This window comes from Culex pipiens, chromosome 2 (genome assembly GCF_016801865.2).
Source record: "Culex pipiens pallens isolate TS chromosome 2, TS_CPP_V2, whole genome shotgun sequence".
Classification (NCBI taxonomy): Eukaryota; Metazoa; Arthropoda; class Insecta; order Diptera; family Culicidae; genus Culex; species Culex pipiens.
Genome location: NC_068938.1, coordinates 170,045,653 through 170,060,698, shown reverse-complemented (window position 1 = coordinate 170,060,698; position 15,046 = coordinate 170,045,653). Strand labels below are relative to the sequence as shown.

At 37.4% G+C, this 15,046-nt stretch overlaps 3 protein-coding genes across 7 annotated transcripts in view; 2 read left to right on the top strand and 1 right to left on the bottom strand.

Moving 5' to 3' along the window:
- Positions 1–15,046, top strand: part of LOC120427341 (neuronal membrane glycoprotein M6-a) — a 119,041-nt gene that overhangs the window by 2,535 nt on the left and 101,460 nt on the right. The window lies entirely within an intron of this gene.
- Positions 1–15,046, bottom strand: part of LOC120426849 (transcriptional activator protein Pur-alpha-like) — a 125,649-nt gene that overhangs the window by 56,054 nt on the left and 54,549 nt on the right. The gene's annotated exons all lie outside the window — the stretch shown is intronic.
- Positions 1–15,046, top strand: part of LOC120427346 (cationic amino acid transporter 2-like) — a 118,483-nt gene that overhangs the window by 86,142 nt on the left and 17,295 nt on the right. The window contains exon 1 of one of the 3 annotated variants that reach the window (XM_039592202.2): positions 981–1,869. The exons of 1 other annotated variant lie outside the window; for it this stretch is intronic. The gene's annotated coding sequence lies outside the window, so the exon portion shown is untranslated. Of the gene's footprint in view, positions 1–980; positions 1,870–15,046 lie in introns of those variants that run through there. One more of the 3 variants, XM_039592203.2, reaches the window with a different exon arrangement.

Here is a 15,046-nt window from a genome sequence, read left to right as displayed (position 1 = left end):
ACAGGCTCCAGCCTTCCATCTGATGGGAAAGTAAAACGTCGGTCCCGGCTTTGGTTGTTGTTAGGCCGTTAAGTCATTTCAGGTGTGGGAGTCGTCTCCCTGTCTCAAAACAAACAACACACCAAACCAAGCCTGCTTCGGCGGAATCGCTGGCGGCTGTTGGACTCGCAATCCAAAGGTCGTCAGTTCGAACCCTAGAGTGCAAGGTTCCTTTGAGTAAAAAGAAGTTTGGGTGCCCTCCCCTTTCAAGCCTATGGACTTCTGGTTTGATTGATGTTTTGTATGGAAACTGTCCCAAGGGGGAGAGAGGGAGGTGTCTAAGTTTTCAAAAAAGTGCCCACGTGGTTTATGGATGGTCCCTATGGGAGGCGACAAAAACTATGAGAAATATCAACAGCGGTTTTTGTTGGCTAGAATTTCCAGTTCGTACTTTTTAAATCATTTTCAAAGACCCTCTCGCCGATCGCACCACTGATTACAGGCTGGTTGGGGCACTTTTTGTGAGACGAAGGAGAACCTTGCCGATTCACACAGTTACTAAACTTACTACTGCGGGTATACTTACGAAGACACGTACTCTCCTTCGCGCGCAAGCTCTCTCTTACTTCTCTCATCTTGTCTACCGCAGACAAAAACCAATCGCCGGGTTGCAATTTACTGATAAGCAGCTGATTGTTTTCCCAGCCGGGCCGTGTTTGCGAGCAACGTTCAGCGTGTTATTGAAGTAGTATTTTTCCAGTGTGTACTAGGGGAAAACGCTTTATAGTCGCATATTATTTATTTGAAAACATAAATTCAGAAATTTGTTTGAAATTTCGATAGATTGTTACCTAATTTTTAAAAAGAAAATTGAATTTCTTTTTTCCAATATTTTAAGGTTTTGTTCACAATAAGTATCTTCTCGCTACTTACCTCAACACAGTCGCAGCTTTTTCCGATCGCGATCCGAAGGCCCTTTCGGATGCTCCTCGCGAGCTCATCAGCTCAGCCTCGGACGTCGTCGGCGGCGGTTTCGAGTTTCCCGCGGGCCGCGAGTCGGCTCAAGTTTTAATTGCGGTTAGACACTGGAACGATTAGGTCGTGCTTATTTTTTCCCTCTATCTCTCTCGTTAAGCCCACGCGCCCGCGCACTTTGAAAGTCGTCGCATGTTGTCGAGGGGTGAAAAGTGAAGCTTTTGAAAAAGTGTTTTTTGTTTTCGTTGAAATTTTCGTCGGCGCGCCGATCGTGGGTGATATTTGTTTTCGGATTCCAGCTGGATCATTTTCCGTCCTCGGTGAAAATGAGTACAGTGCTTAGCGGCTGCAGCAAGAAGAGAAAAGTGCCATCGTGTGTGTAATCGCTGTGCAGCCGAGCTTGGAAGTTTTTTTTTTTTCAAAGGTGTTTGTGAGTGATTTTAGCAACATCAAAAAAACCAAGCAATAAATTAATAAAATTCAAATCTGCCAACACTGTGAGTAATTGAATGAGCAAACCGAGTCCCCTGTGGTACTAAAAAATAAGTAATACTAAAGCTGATAGCGCAATAAATTGGTGCATTTGAAGTTCGATTGATTGTACGACGACGACGACGACACGAGCAAAAATAACGACAACCGAGGAGAAGTGTGATAAGAGCGATCGGCGTTTTTTTTTTCGGGGAAGGTGACGTGTGTGAAATATATTTTTTTTTTCGACAAAGAAATATAACAACAGCCTGATTGTGGCGACGAAGGGAGTAACATCTCTGTAAATAGCAGTGCGTGTATTGTGCGTTCGTTCGAGCGTGTGAGGGAGCTGTTGTTCCGAGATTTGGAGATTACAGTTCGATATTTGCTTCAACCTTGCTTGCTGGCATCACAACTTCGGAGGCAGATGATCAAGATTTTCGGGTATGTATCGGGAAATGTTTCGAGCTTGTAATTATTTGTAATTATTGATAATTGATAATTTTTTTAGAAAATGTTTAGTTATAACTTCTTAGTTTAATTGAAATAAAATTTGAATAAAGGGACAATATATGGAAAATACACTTTAAAAACATTTAATCACGACAGACATTTATAACAAAATTGAGAACAACACAAACAGTGTCTAACCACATGATAAATATATTATAATATAAAAAAACTAAAATGTATAAGAATGAACATCTAGAATAAAACAACCTATGAGTTATGGGTTTCCTATGCAGATAAGACCTATTGAAAATTTAATCTAGATATCTCATGTCTGTTCTGAATTTGTGATCGATTTGAAAAAAAAAAATCCACATTTTTACTGAATTGTGTAAAGGTTACCGAATTTTCAACATACTAAAATCAAATGGAATTTTGGCCATGATGTTTATTATTGTTCATCGTTCAGCTGATTTTCGGTAAATTTTAGTTTATTTTTACATCTTTTTACATCTAAACTTAATCGATCAAATAAATCTAAGTGTGTCGTTAAGTTAAAAAATGAGATATTTTTAACAGTTTACAATCGGCTTCAATCTTTTTATCAAAGAATTAATTAAGCTTGAAGAACTTTTTTCTCAGATTTAATGAGAAATTTTCAAAGGGAAAAAGAGAGTTGATTTTTTTAATATAAGTTATATAATATGGCACTTTTTAAGCACTATTTAGCATAGTATAACGTTATTTGATTTTTTTGATATATTATTTTCAAAACAACAAAACAGAACACTCCTGAAAAATAGAAGGCACTTCAAATATTTGGGATTGAGGTGTTTGTTAGTTCTCCAAACAATTTTTGGTTTATATACAAATATTTGACATAGAAAAAGTTTACAAGATAAAACTTATGTTAGCTTTATACTAAATTCAAATATTGTGAAATATTTGTGAATACAAAGAGACGAGTTGTTCCTTTTAAAAGGAACAACTCGTCTCTTTGTATTCGCAGTAATGCATTCTGCTAAAACGCTCAACCAAACCACAAGTGAAATATTTGGTTTGAATTTAATGATCTTTCTCAACAGAACATTAGATTCACATCAAAAATTTCGCAAATTTTGATTCAAACCAAATATTTCTCAAATTGGTTGAGAAATTATTAAATTTTACCTATGACTCATGAAGAGTACAGGGCCGCATTTACAAAACAGATTCAGTGGTTATTTCTCAACTTAATGTTAACATGTTAAGGTTGACGTTAACATTTTCATAGGCCACCTTCCCTAAGGTGCCGTGGTAAGGTCCAGCTTTTCGATGATACACTACTTTCCCTTTACTAAGCAATCGAATCCACAAGGGAAAAAATCACAAGTTGTGTTGGTCCGAGCCCCACTCTACTCTACATTCTAATCTGATGTGTCTAAGTGATAACAGTTCAATTATTAGAAAATTAACATGTTTTTTCATGCATTCTTGCCCCACTAGTTGAGTAGAAAGTACGGAAAATAAATAATTTTAAAAATCATTTTTTTACAGTAAATAACAGGACTTTTTAGAAACTTGTTCTATCATAGTTTTAGTCAAGACCCGCAATACGATGATTATCAAAAAATCCGACAGATTTGTTTACGTTTTTAATGGATTTTGACGAGCATTTCCATAACTTGTCACACTAGCTGTCCTACTAGCAATTCTCTCCGATATCGGTCTTTTTTCTTCAATTTTAATTTTTGTATTTTTTAATCCGACTGAAACATTTTTGGTGCCTTCGGTATGCACAAAGAAGCCATTTTGCATCATTAGTTTGTCCATATAATTTTCCTTACAAATTTGGCAGCTGGCCATACAAAAATGATATATGAAAATTCAAATATCTGTATCTTTTGAAGGATTTTTTTGATCGATTCGGTGTCTTCGGCAAAGTTGTAGGTAGGATACACGGTAAAAAATAGGTGATTTTTTATTTAACTTTTTGTCACTAAAACTTGATTAAAATCAAAAAAAAATCAAACCATCCACATTAACGACGATCCGGGTCTTTTGTGGTTTCTATTGCAAGTTTCTGCTCGAACCTAGGAGTCCGAAGGCTTGAATGGGGAGAGCGCCCAAACCTCTTTTACTCCAAGGAACCTTCCACCCCAGTGTTTGAACTGACGACCTTTGGATTGCGAGTCCAACCGACGCCAGCGATTTCACCGGAGTAGGCTTGGTTTGGTGTGTTGTCTGTACTTATGGCATGGAGACGACTCCTACACCTGGAATGAATTAACGGCCTAACAACCAAGGCCGGGACCGACATTTACTTCCTCATCCGATGGAAGGTTGCAGCAGATGGGAATCGAACCCAGAATCATCCGCTTACAAAGCGGACAGCGTAATCATTCGGCCACGCACTGCCACCACTAAAACTTGATTTGAAACACTATTTTTTTATTTTTTTATATGTTTTAAAGGACATCAAGTGCCAACTTTTCTGAAATTTCAGGTTGTGCAAAAAATCTTTGACCGAGTTATGATTTTTTCAATCAATACTGATTTTATCAAACAATCAAAATTTTCAACTTCATTTTTCGATGTAAAATTAAATTTGCAATCAAAAAGTACTTCAGTGAAATTTTGATAAAATGCACCGATTTCAAGTTAAATCCATTTTTAGATGACTTTTTTGAAAATAGTTGGCGTTATAATGACTGTTTGGCCCTTTTGAAATGTTATCCTTGGTTTAAAAATCTTGAAAATATTTTTTTTCGAAAAGATCGAAAATTTTTACGAATGTTTCATATTTTAACATTGAAAATCAGACCATTGGTTGCTGAGATATCGACATTAGAAAATTTTGGGTTGTTTGGGTGAGAATTAGAAAACATCAATTTTCCTGTTTTTTAATCTTTGCATGGCAATATCTCTGCAACTAAAGGTCGTATCAACAAAAAAAAGCAAAATATAGAGAATTTTCTCAGCTACTCAAAAATGTTTTTTTCAAAAGTGGGCAAACATGTGCACCAATTTTAAAAAAAGAAAAAATGCGACTATTTTCAAAAAAGTCACCTAAAAATGGATTAAACTTGAAATCGGTGCACTTTATCAAAATTTCACTGAAGTACTTTTTGAGAGTGCATAATTGACAAAGGGAGCGCGTGGTCGTTAAAAATATTCGGAGTGAAAAGTGTTTTTTTTTTTTGTGTGCCTTTTGTTTCGCATTTTTGTCGTGTATTGTGTGCTGCGAGGAGAAGATTGCCCTCTGAAAATGCAGCGTCATCAGTGCATAATTGACAAAGGGAGCGCGTGGTCGTAAAAATATTCGGAGTGAAAAGTGATTTCTTTTGTGATTTTCAAAGCCCTTCCTATATCATCGTTGATCGGAAGGCACGGCGTCGGGTGGATTGTGTTTAAATTTTTCGAATAAGGTTTTATTTTTTTGCGGTGAAAAAGCCATTTCTATATAATGAACAAAAGACGCACTGACAATTTGGATCGTTGAGTTAATAGTGGAACAAAATAACTGTGTGCGAGTGACATTGTGTGTTAACCAGAAAGACCTTCCCATAGCATCGTTGCTCGGAAGGCTCACCGACGGGTCTGTTAAGAAAGTTGCAAATCAAGTTTTAGTGACAAAAAGTTAAATAAAAAATCACCTAAATTTTTTTTACCGTGTATAATTTTTTTTCCAGCGTAGTCCATATCCATACCTACAACTTTGCCGAAGACACCGAATCGATCAAAATATTCCTGCAAAAGATACAGATTTTTGAATTTTCATATATATAATTTTTGTATGTACAGCTGCCAAATTTGTAAGGAAAATTATATGGACAAACTAATGATGCAAAATGGCTTATTTGGGCATACCGAAGGCACCAAAAAAGTTTCAGTCGGATTTAAAAATACAAAAAAAAAATCGAATGACCGAAATCTGAGAGAACTGCTCCTACTCAGCACATACCGTGTCCAAAGGAGCTCACATAAATCCTGCAGTATTTTAGAAGATTTTAGGTGGACCAATTTGAGGGAGACAACTCCAAGAAGTATTCATATTTCGTCAATTCCACTTGGGTGTAACCACTCGAATAATAATTATTGTCCGATTTTGCCCGCCATCTTAGATTACACACAATCAGATAACTTTGTGATGTGATTCGATTATGTGATTTGATTCGAAATTTTGACGAACACTTTGGACAACCGGGTACGGACTGTATAACTTGATTTCAAGATGGTTTTTGCCACCAAAATCGCAACTCTCTGAATTAGCCCCAAACGTCCGCACCGGGCCGACAGCATTACCCACTTTTGTTTTTGTTTTATCAGGTCGTTGGTAGTCAACAGACGTCGAATAAAGTAAATATGACCAGAGCAGATGATAAGACTAGCCTCTGCGACTAGCGTCGAACGCCATTGCTCTGCGGCCTATACAATATAGAGCACCTGCAATACTCGTTAAGCCTTTGCGAGGTATTGTACCACCACATGACACATGCATGAGGAGTAGGGTGCCCAGAATATGAGACTGACCTCGCTCCACAAGCTGAATATTGTTCCTTGACCTATTTTAGGACTCTAGGCCAAATATGAGCAATATTGGTCAACATTTACCCATTGATACTCGGAGGTGAAGTTTGTATGGGAAAAATCGAAAAAATGTATGGAAAACCCAAGTTTCTTACGGTTTGGTCTGCATGGTGCGCTACTTCCATCCAAATATTCTCAAAAGTGTGATTCTTATTGAAAATTTAATGCTCTACAACTTTGTAGAACATACCAAAGCTGTAAATTTCGATCCTGAAAAGTTATTAGCGATTTGAAAAAGTCATTTTTGTATGAAAAACATTTTTTTCACCAACTTTAGGCTCGGGTATCAATGGGTTGATCTTATCCAATTTCGCTCAAAATTTACACAGATGCTTAAAATAACCCAAAAACCCGTTTTCCGCTTGTGGAGCAGGGGGTCATTTTTTCTGGGCACCCTAATGAGGAGGTGGTGTCTCTCCCTGATTCCGGAGCGCCGATTGTTTCTCACCCACCGTTTTATCTTGATATTGCTGACTGTTGACGATACGGTTGGCATTACTCACTAATTCCGTGGCATGACATGTTATCTGTCTTCCTGGGGCTTCTTCGTTCTGATTGTTACAAATCAAACAGCCATAAAAGTAAGGTCGATTTTTTTAAGATTATTATTATAAAGTAAAGTTTGCAGAAACTATATTCAACTGAAGATGATCTTCGTAACCTAACAAGCTACGTGCATTATGGTGTTGAAGATTCAGAAGGCAAAGATCTCGTTCCTTCAATATTATATCGTCAACTCTGAAGGCGTGTTCATTCAATGTTTTATACTATAGTCATATTTTCAACACACAAGGGTGTAATTCAATCCCCCCTCGATCAATGAGTGACTGTTCCCGGTCGGGCGATGATGGGCAACACACCGCACATGGTATGAACTTCAAAGTCCCCCAGGAACAACAATAAAACGCACTTGAATCGATGAATTGAAAAGTGTGATTAGCAAACACAGTGTCGTGAACTGCCTGATAACGCTTCGTCTAGGTCAAAGCGCTGGTAAAAAGGATGAGTAAGACTTATTTCCGATTTGTTTATTTTTAATGATTTCTGTGTCAATGCTCTTGGAGATTAGTACGCATTTTTGATTTATGGCGGCAACTTGAATTATTGAGTGAGAACATGCAATTTCCATCCTATTTTGTTTGTTCAACACGTCTCTCTAATCAATCATTTCCATTTCACTTGTCGCTCATAATTGGCGATGCTTAACATAAGTTTAACCAAGAATTGACGCGTCAGATGATTATGGTGAAATGGTTTCACGCTCATCAGCCCACGTGTGCATGCCGCGCTGATTTGTTATTCAACACAGAGTAGGGGGAGATATATCTCATCTTATTAACTCACTTTCGGACCCTTCAACCGTGACACGCGTGCGCGTAGTGTTTTTCCCTTTCTCAACACAAACAACCTTAAACTTCACACGCATATGCGCTCCGGACTTAATCCACTGGTACACAGGTGCTGACGCGTATTGGTGGAAAATTAGCCGTAGTGTCTGGGGCCGGCTTGGTTTATTGTTTATTTTTTTCATGCTGTGATGTTGATATCTGATAATTGGTTTAATCTGAAGTTAGTAGGAGAAATGTTTTCTTTTTACATGCTTTTAATCATCAAGTAAAAAATCAATAAATACTAAGCAAAGTTGACTACATACACAGCAAAAAATATGTAAATTTGGATGGTGTAATTTAGAAAGGCTGAATACAAACTCTTTTATGATGTAATTAAACTACACATTTTCAGTGGTAAAATTACACATTTTTCTGACATAAAAAATGTACCTTCCAAGATGTAATATTACCATGATTTTTTTACTGTGTAGCACTTGTATGTATATTCCCTAATAATCAACAGTTTGAAGTTCAAGTGCAGAATTTATCATAATTTATAACAAGATGTCATCACCATCATCGTTGATACGTTGAATGCATGCCGTCGAAGCTCCAAATTGGTACTGATAAGAGATACAAACAACACCTCGTTAGCACACATCTGGATTTCACAATTTTAATTAGCTTGAGCAACTGCAGCAAGATCTTTCAAACAACGATAGAGATTCGCCCAATTTGGGTGAACGTCACTCAAAAACGTCGTCGACTAAATTGGATGTGACAGATGTGCAGTGAACCTCTACTAAGACCACTGAGCTAGACTCGGGCTGGCAAGAGCTGTAGTACCATGTTGGGGCACTACTAACCAACTCTACCTACTGCATAAGATATCGCACACGAGGTTTTGCTCGTGTTGTCTTGAGTGCTTCCATTAACCCTCGTCATGAAATTCGCTTGAAAGATTGGTTTTGAATCAATAAAAAATATAAAAATATAAATGCCTGATACATAAGATAAATGACTTTACAGTACAGTAATCGACCATTCATAAACCAGGTAAACACTTTATTTGGAAATTCTAGACCCCCTCCGAATCTCCCTCTCAGCTACAGGGTCCACGTGGTTTATGAACGTCCCCTTTATTAAAAGAAGAAAAAAAAATATGCCTCAGTGGAATTTAACTATACTAATTTAAAATAAATATCAGAAAAAACAAATTTAAAAAAAAATAACACAAGAGAGTTAACATTAGCGCGCATAATCGATGCAATCAACCGGAATGTGCAAGAGGTGGTGAAATTTGGAGCCTCATATACACCGGTCCGTACAACTGCTGCGGTACAAAACAATTAGCCGACCGGTGCCCTTATTGAAATCTTCAGGGTACCTTGTACCTCCATCGCGTGATGATACAGGTATACAATTTGCTACCAATTAGCGTGTATCAAATAGTTTTTCATATCGTTTTTGGACTTAAAACATATGATTGATTATCATAATTTAAGGCACCAGAATAAAGAAAATTTAAATATGATGTTTTAAAAAATCCGCAAACTCACACAGCAGTTGCCCCGACCCCTCTTCGATTTGCGTGAAACTTTGTCCTAAGGGGTAACTTTTGTCCCTGATCACGAATCCGAGGTCCGTTTTTTGATATTTCGCGACGCAAGGGCGGTAAAACCCCTTCCATTTTTGACGGAGATGAGATAGAAATTTGGTGTCAAAGGGACTTTTATGTAAAATTGGACGCCCGATTTGATGGCGTACTCAGAATTCAAAATAAAAACGAAAAAAAAAAACACTAAAAAAATTTAAAAATTCTGCCATTTTCCGTTACTCAACTGTACAATTTTTTGGAACATGTCATTTTTAAGGAAATTTAATGTACTTTTCGAATCTACATTGACCCAGAAGGGTATTTTTTTCATTTAGAACAAAATTTTTCATTTAAAAATTTCTAGTTTTTTTCTAACTTTGCAGGTTTGTTTTTGAGAGTGTAAAAATGCTCTACAAAGTTGTAGAACAGACAACTACAATAAATTTGATATATAAATATAAGGGGTTTGATGTTTTTAAGTCATGAGTTATCGCGGTTTTACCAAAAATAATGTTTTGAAAATGTTGGTCGTCGTTGATCATGGCCGTTCATGGTCACCCGCGACAGACACGGACGACGAAACAAAGAAAAACGCAAAAAGTAACTTTTTCAAAACTTTTTTTTCGTAAAATCGCGATAACTCGTGATGTTTATAAGCAAACCTCTTATGTTTATATATCAAAATTTTTGTAATTGTCTGCTCTACAACTTTGTAGAACATTGTTACACTCCAAAAAATAACCCTGAAAATTTAGAAAAAACGATAAAGTACATTAAATTTCCCTTAAAATGAGATGTTACAAAAAAATTTAAAGTCGAGTAACGGAAAATGGCAGAGTTTTTAAAACTTTTTTTATGTTTTTTTTTTTGATGATATATGCGTTTTTCGGAATTCTGAGTACGCCATCATCCCCGGAATTCAAGCGGAAGCATATTTTTTCTGAACTTTTTGGTATTGTTTTTTAATTTACAATAAAATAATAATGAAACAACTCAATTTTATTTTATTAAATTCAATTTGCTGTTCTTAGTGAACTTTGTCAGTACGTCTAAAAATTTCATGTTATGATGTATTTCAGATTAAATGAATTTCTGAATCATTCAAAACTGGGAATAGATTTTATTTATTTGCGGGGCAACACAAATTACGATTTTATGGAATGAAAATAAACAATTATAATTTTGCTAATCTTTTTAAACGAAAATTGTTGTTATATCATTTGAAAAAAAGGTACTTCTTTCCGCCAAGATCAAAATTAAGTTTCAAAAAAAAAAAGTTTTTTTCATTAGTTTACCATGACCAAATTGGATGAAAATTGAATTGGTTTCATCAAATGTATCAATGAGGGTTGTGCAAGAAGAACTACGATAATTTGTTCTAAAGTGTTCGAGAAATTACAGTTTATAGTTGAAAATTTATAGAGCACAAGAGCTAACAAGGGCGTTTAAATATGAAACTACTAAACAACTTTTTTAGCTATGATTTTTTTTCCAACCGAAGTCATTTATTAGGCTGAATCATTAAAAAATCATCAAAAAACTACAAGATGCCCGAAAAAGGCAAACATTTTTCAAAATTTCGCTCCAAATATTTGAAAACTTTGAGTTGTGATTGCATAAAAATGGCAGATTTTTAAGGTAAATTCAATGCCTATCTATTTATTCATGAGCTCAAAACATTAAGATTTGTTCTGGAATAAATATTTGCCATGAAAAACATATTTACTGCATTTTTTTATCATTTCAACATAATTATCAATATTATTCTTTATCATATTCTCTCCAACTGACAAATTTAAAAGCAATTTTGTGGTGTTAATACCAACTTCTTAACAAAAAAAAATACTTATCACCATTTTTCGATATTTTGGACGAAATTTAAAGACAGTATATAAATTTAGAAAATTTATATATTTTCCTGAAACTGTATGTTTTCTTTTAACAATTATCAACACCAGAAAAGAGCAAAAAACATTTATAAGCTTTTCTTTATAACTTTAATGCATCTTGAAATCAGGTTATTAATTATTTTTATAAATATACCGTTTATATACCATGGTCTGGTCAAGGCCGAGGGGTGGTTGAACATTTTGTGCTGAAAGACTACGTTTTTCACAAATCAAAGTAATATGCAAAAAGTAATTTAATTGAATGTTCTTGTATTTCCATTGAAATTTTATTTTTAATTTATTTTTAAAAAAATATACAGTATGTAAAAATATAAATAAATATAATAAATAAAATTGGGCGTTATTTTATTTTTATATATCGTACAACCACATTTAAAACAGTATTTCACGATATCATTCGACTACAGTAGTTGTTCGGTAACTGGGCGTTGTTTAACTGGGCTGCTTTTTAACTGGGCGCTCGATAACTGGGCCGTAGCCCAGTTAAAAAGCAGACAAACGTCAAAAAACCAAAACAAACCGAAATCACCGAGGGGTTAACGGATGCAAAAATCATGATCAACAAATAAAAAAACTTTTTTCAAACTTTTATGTAATTTCAAGTCACAATTAAAGAAATATGAAAAGTATTCATTGTAAACAAATTTGAGTAACTTTTATTTTTATATTTCATCAAATAAATATTGTGCATCGGTAGTCCCCTCGTTATTTTTCGTTCAGCCCAGTTAGCGAACAGCATTCGATGACTGGGCTACATTCTCAGCCCAGTTACCGAACAACTACTGTAGTACGTCGCGGGAGTTCCAAGGACTAAATTCTCGGGATTTTTCCGAAACTGGGAATTTTTATATTTTGTCCCGGGTATTCCCGAAATTCAAAAAAAAAAAAACAAATTTTGGTCTGGAAATCCAGATTTTGTTGAGGAAATTTTCAGATTTTTTGATTGATCTCGTTTTAAGAGGTAAACTCACTTCGGCAGGAACCGGTCAAGAAAAAAATCAAATGGGCAGCAGCGGCAGCGAAAGCAAGCCAGAGAGGGTAAGAAAAGCCCCAAGAAATCGTTCCCTCTCCTTTGTTCTGCTGTTCGTAAAGCTGTTTCTTGACCCCTTTCCTTCCGATCTGCGTACTAGCCTTTAAACAGGAACAAGACAAAACAATTAGTAGACCGATTTTAAAATTTATCGCTCTAAAATCTCGCTCTCAATTTATTTAAATCTGCAATCCTTGTTTAGGTGGAAGTGTAGATTGTCACCAATGAATAGTATTGAGCTAAATCCTTGGCTAATTCTATGATTTTAAGCTTGAAAAACAATACAAATATAATTAAAACTAAGATTTCATTATTGTTTTGAATTTTTCCCGGGATCCAGTTAACAAATATTTTCCCCTCCCGGGAAACTCAAAACCCATGAAAATTTAACGCCCTACATACGACCTTTTCAAATGTCATGCTAGATTTTTGCATTTCCATTGTCTTTACAAATTGTTATTGGAATTACAGGAAATTTTCGTTCGAGTACACAGAAAAAATAAATCATGGTAATATTACATCTGGGAAGGGGTACATATTTTATGTCAGAAAAAAGGTGTAATTTTACCTCTGGAAATGTGTAATTTTACCACTTTTCTGTTGTAATGCCACTTTTTTAGTCTAAATTGAGGTAAAATTACATCAAAAAAGAAGTAATATTCAACCTTCCAGAAATAAAGCTTCCAAATTTACATTATTTTTTACTGTGTACTTGTCACAGGCAATGGAGCACCGGATTCGAGTGGTAGAAAAGACAGTTCTCCCATAAGGAACACATTGTAGAAAAAAGAAAAACTGCTGTAACTACTGGATAACTAGGCCAACGACTAGCTCAGGTTAAGGGCATGAGGCACTTTAGGGTTTATCTTAGGGTCGGCTGCGCTACGGTGGTCAACAGAGGAGATCGCGGACAAGGACTTAAACGTTCACTTTTCTTTGTAGGTCGGGTTCAATAATTTAATAAATAGTAATTCGTTTTAAAGTGTTTTATTGTAAGTGTATGTGTGTGTATGTGAAGGGAGGGGGGGTGGGGGGTTTAGACGCTGCCGGTACGTACCGCTGCTACCTTGACGACAACGACTTCTGGGCCGAATCCGTTCGGCCGGCGAGCGCTCGCGTACTGGTGGACACCGGTTCTCCGGAACAGTGTCGACGGTGGTGGTGGTGGTGGTGTAGAGCACGGCTGGAATCTCAGGCCTTCCCTCTTTGACGCAATCGGGCGACCTGGGACCTGCCCAATCCGGCCAACCCGAGAGGGGAAAACGCTCCTTGGGAATTAGGACCTTCCGGTCCGAGCGTGCTCCTTGGTGTTGATGGCCACCCTGGCCAGAGCAAAACGACGATCCTTGACGGGTTAGACGTAGCAGCTGGCTCCTCCGCTCTTACTACTGCTAGGCCGAGAGTGTGCGATCGGGGTGACGGACCAGCTTCCTGCTGACCGACAAAATGGCCGTTAAACGGCAACACAAAAGGTCCTGTGGACGGGGAGTAGTGAGTGGATTTCTAGCTGTACTCTTTAGCGTAAGTCAGCTAGTCACATCGTCCTTGCTGCAGAGCCGTACTGCAGGGCGTAAACGTACCTGGCGATGTAGGGTGCTTCGCGCACAATTTCCACCTTGCACTCACTACTAATTTTAGCTCTACGAATTAACGTCTTGATCGCACACTTGCCTGGTTTGGAATAGACCGATGGCGGTCTTCCAAGGTTCCTTTAAGCCTCCGATGCCAGTGACACGGCATGACGTCACAGAGGGAGGTCACACCACCCTCTGGAGTCGTTCCATTTTTTACCCACCGGAGATGGATTCTGTAGTTTGTTATTCTTGTTGATATTGGTCCCACCTTGTTGTTGTGTTGTATCAGTGTGTTAACAAATTGTGTTTTTCAATCGTTTTGTACCAAATCCCTACTAGCTGGTTTATAATTTCATTTGTTTCCCTTTTCCCTACTAACCATAACCTTAAAGATCGTGAACGTTCGCATTTAAATATTTATAAGTTAAGGAAACCTGTAACAACGGTTACACTGCTCAAATGGAAATGCTCCATTACCTTAATTGACATTTCTTGCAAGTTAACTTCAGAACCATGATGCACTCTTCTCCTCATTAATTGACACAAATCGGTCAGCTCGTCATTTCTCCGATCATACGCCGACTCACGCAAGGAATCCTCGTGCTCAGATAATCCGGCCGCATGAGTCGTCCAGATCGCCTTTAGAACAAGCTGAGCAAACAACGCGATCGATTACGCTCTTGTTTACTCATTTCACGCTACCACTGGAGTATGAAGACATCTCGGTGGCCTACCGCTGCTGACCAGAAGCTGACCTTCTCGAAGTGATAGCCCTTGGTTCGCGTGTACCGAGAATCTTTGTCCGGTCCTGGGGGGTCCACTCCGTTGACCGGAACCAATCGGAAGTGAACCATCAATCTCGGCTTGCCGGGTGTTTGGCCGCGTGCCGGCTGTGTTGACCGAGGTGTCGTGGATCATTGCCACCAAGGACGCGCGCGCCCTGCAGTCTGCGTTTTATGAAGGGATGCACTCGAGTGGTTGTTGCCACCGCATCCAGAGATTAATTGCACTGGAGCTACTGGAACTTTGCCGTTGATTGATAGCCGTTCCGGGATGTGCGCTTCCGAAGAATAATGAGCTATTGAGTCACCGCTTTGCAGAGAGATAACCGGGCAAACAACCCGTCAATATCTTCGGGCTCCTGTAATCGCTCGATGACC